This window comes from Hypomesus nipponensis, chromosome 12 (assembly GCF_054491055.1).
Source record: "Hypomesus nipponensis isolate SF chromosome 12, ASM5449105v1, whole genome shotgun sequence".
Classification (NCBI taxonomy): Eukaryota; Metazoa; Chordata; class Actinopteri; order Osmeriformes; family Osmeridae; genus Hypomesus; species Hypomesus nipponensis.
The window spans coordinates 16,515,001-16,517,500 of record NC_140372.1 but is presented as its reverse complement, the minus strand read 5'-3'; the positions used below and the strand labels follow the sequence as shown (position 1 = coordinate 16,517,500).

Here is a 2,500-nt window from a genome sequence, read left to right as displayed (position 1 = left end):
ACTTATTTCGTACGGCCATACCAGCCTGGCAACGCCTGATCTCGTCTGATCTCGGAAGCTAAGCAGGGTCGGGCCTGGTTAGTACTTGGATGGGAGACCCGCCAGGGAATACCAGGTGCTGTATGCTCTTTTGCTCATTCACTTAGAAACTGACATCTTGCAATATGCACAAGTAGTCCTTCATGAAAGGGGCTGGAAGCTGTTTTCATTTTGACACGAGAGAGAGAGAGAGAGAGAGAGAGAGAGAGAGAGAGAGAGAGAGAGAGAGAGAGAGAGAGAGAGAGACTACCTTGCATTGTCAATTGCTAAATCTGTATATGGATAAGTAGCCTTTGGTTGTCAACTTATTTGGTACGGCCATACCAGCCTGGCAACGCCCAATCTCGTCTGATCTCGGAAGCTAAGCAGGGTCGGGCCTGGTTAGTACTTGGATGGGAGACCGCCTGGGAATACCAGGTGCTGTCTGCTCTTTTGCTCATTCACTTAGAAACTGAAATCTTGCAATATGCACAAGTAGTCCTTCATGAAAGGGGCTGGAAGCTGTTTTCATTTTGACACGAGAGAGAGAGAGAGAGAGAGAGAGAGAGAGAGAGAGAGAGAGACTACCTTGCATTGTCAATTGCTAAATCTGTATATGGATAAGTAGCCTATGGTTGTCAACTTATTTCGTACGGCCATACCAGCCTGGCAACGCCCGATCTCGTCTGATCTCGGAAGCTAAGCAGGGTCGGGCCTGGTTAGTACTTGGATGGGAGACCGCCTGGGAATACCAGGTGCTGTATGCTCTTTTGCTCATTCACTTAGAAACTGAAATCTTGCAATATGCACAAGTAGTCCTTCATGAAAGGGGCTGGAAGCTGTTTTCATTTTGACACGAGAGAGAGAGAGAGACTACCTTGCATTGTCAATTGCTAAATCTGTATATGGATAAGTAGCCTATGGTTGTCAACTTATTTCGTACGGCCATACCAGCCTGGCAACGCCTGATCTCGTCTGATCTCGGAAGCTAAGCAGGGTCGGGCCTGGTTAGTACTTGGATGGGAGACCGCCTGGGAATACCAGGTGCTGTATGCTCTTTTGCTCATTCACTTAGAAACTGACATCTTGCAATATGCACAAGTAGTCCTTCATGAAAGGGGCTGGAAGCTGTTTTCATTTTGACACGAGAGAGAGAGAGAGAGAGAGAGACTACCTTGCATTGTCAATTGCTAAATCTGTATATGGATAAGTAGCCTATGGTTGTCAACTTATTTCGTACGGCCATACCAGCCTGGCAACGCCCGATCTCGTCTGATCTCGGAAGCTAAGCAGGGTCGGGCCTGGTTAGTACTTGGATGGGAGACCGCCTGGGAATACCAGGTGCTGTATGCTCTTTTGCTCATTCACTTAGAAACTGAAATCTTGCAATATGCACAAGTAGTCCTTCATGAAAGGGGCTGGAAGCTGTTTTCATTTTGACACGAGAGAGAGAGAGAGAGAGAGACCACCTTGCATTGTCAATTGCTAAATCTGTATATGGATAAGTAGCCTATGGTTGTCAACTTGTTTTGTACGGCCATACCAGCCTGGCAACGCCCGATCTCGTCTGATCTCGGAAGCTAAGCAGGGTCGGGCCTGGTTAGTACTTGGATGGGAGACCGCCTGGGAATACCAGGTGCTGTATGCTCTTTTGCTCATTCACTTAGAAACTGACATCTTGCAATATGCACAAGTAGTCCTTCATGAAAGGGGCTGGAAGCTGTTTTCATTTTGACACGAGAGAGAGAGAGAGAGAGAGAGAGAGAGACTACCTTGCATTGTCAATTGCTAAATCTGTATATGGATAAGTAGCCTATGGTTGTCAACTTATTTCATACGGCCATACCAGCCTGGCAACGCCCGATCTCGTCTGATCTCGGAAGCTAAGCAGGGTCGGGCCTGGTTAGTAATTGGATGGGAGACCGCCTGGGAATACCAGGTGCTGTATGCTCTTTTGCTCATTCACTTAGAAACTGACATCTTGCAATATGCACAAGTAGTCCTTCATGAAAGGGGCTGGAAGCTGTTTTCATTTTGACACGAGAGAGAGAGAGAGAGAGAGAGAGAGAGAGAGACTACCTTGCATTGTCAATTGCTAAATCTGTATATGGATAAGTAGCCTATGGTTGTCAACTTATTTCGTACGGCCATACTAGCCTGGCAACGCCCGATCTCGTCTGATCTCGGAAGCTAAGCAGGGTCGGGCCAGGGTCGGGCCTGGTTAGTACTTGGATGGGAGACCGCCTGGGAATACCAGGTGCTGTATGCTCTTTTGCTCATTCACTTAGAAACTGAAATCTTGCAATATGCACAAGTAGTCCTTCATGAAAGGGGCTGGAAGCTGTTTTCATTTTGACACGAGAGAGAGAGAGACCACCTTGCATTGTCAATTGCTAAATCTGTATATGGATAAGTAGCCTATGGTTGTCAACTTATTTCGTACGGCCATACCAGCCTGGCAACGCCCGATCTCGTCTGATCT

General features: G+C 47.2%; 6 non-coding genes and 3 pseudogenes across 6 annotated transcripts in view; all 9 read left to right on the top strand.

Annotated features, from left to right (window-relative positions):
• Window positions 1-7: 7 nt before the first annotated feature.
• LOC146263510 (5S ribosomal RNA) lies at window positions 8-127 on the top strand (annotated as a pseudogene).
• Window positions 128-349: 222 nt separating this feature from the next.
• On the top strand, window positions 350-468 carry LOC146263509 (5S ribosomal RNA; annotated as a pseudogene).
• Window positions 469-666: 198 nt separating this feature from the next.
• LOC146263508 (5S ribosomal RNA) lies at window positions 667-785 on the top strand. Its single transcript, XR_014725457.1, has one exon. It is a non-coding gene; the product is annotated as a 5S ribosomal RNA (ribosomal RNA).
• A 170-nt stretch (window positions 786-955) lies between these two features.
• On the top strand, window positions 956-1,074 carry LOC146263507 (5S ribosomal RNA). Its single transcript, XR_014728513.1, has one exon. It is a non-coding gene; the product is annotated as a 5S ribosomal RNA (ribosomal RNA).
• Window positions 1,075-1,252: 178 nt separating this feature from the next.
• On the top strand, window positions 1,253-1,371 carry LOC146263506 (5S ribosomal RNA). Its single transcript, XR_014725455.1, has one exon. It is a non-coding gene; the product is annotated as a 5S ribosomal RNA (ribosomal RNA).
• A 176-nt stretch (window positions 1,372-1,547) lies between these two features.
• Window positions 1,548-1,666, top strand: LOC146263505 (5S ribosomal RNA). The gene has a single exon (XR_014728163.1). It is a non-coding gene; the product is annotated as a 5S ribosomal RNA (ribosomal RNA).
• Window positions 1,667-1,850: 184 nt separating this feature from the next.
• LOC146263504 (5S ribosomal RNA) lies at window positions 1,851-1,969 on the top strand. The gene has a single exon (XR_014728614.1). It is a non-coding gene; the product is annotated as a 5S ribosomal RNA (ribosomal RNA).
• A 188-nt stretch (window positions 1,970-2,157) lies between these two features.
• On the top strand, window positions 2,158-2,287 carry LOC146263503 (5S ribosomal RNA; annotated as a pseudogene).
• Window positions 2,288-2,455: 168 nt separating this feature from the next.
• The window catches only part of LOC146263502 (5S ribosomal RNA), a 119-nt gene continuing 74 nt past the window's right edge, over window positions 2,456-2,500 (top strand). The window contains exon 1 of the ribosomal RNA XR_014725454.1: window positions 2,456-2,500. This exon is cut by the window's right edge and continues 74 nt beyond it. This is a non-coding gene — a ribosomal RNA (5S ribosomal RNA).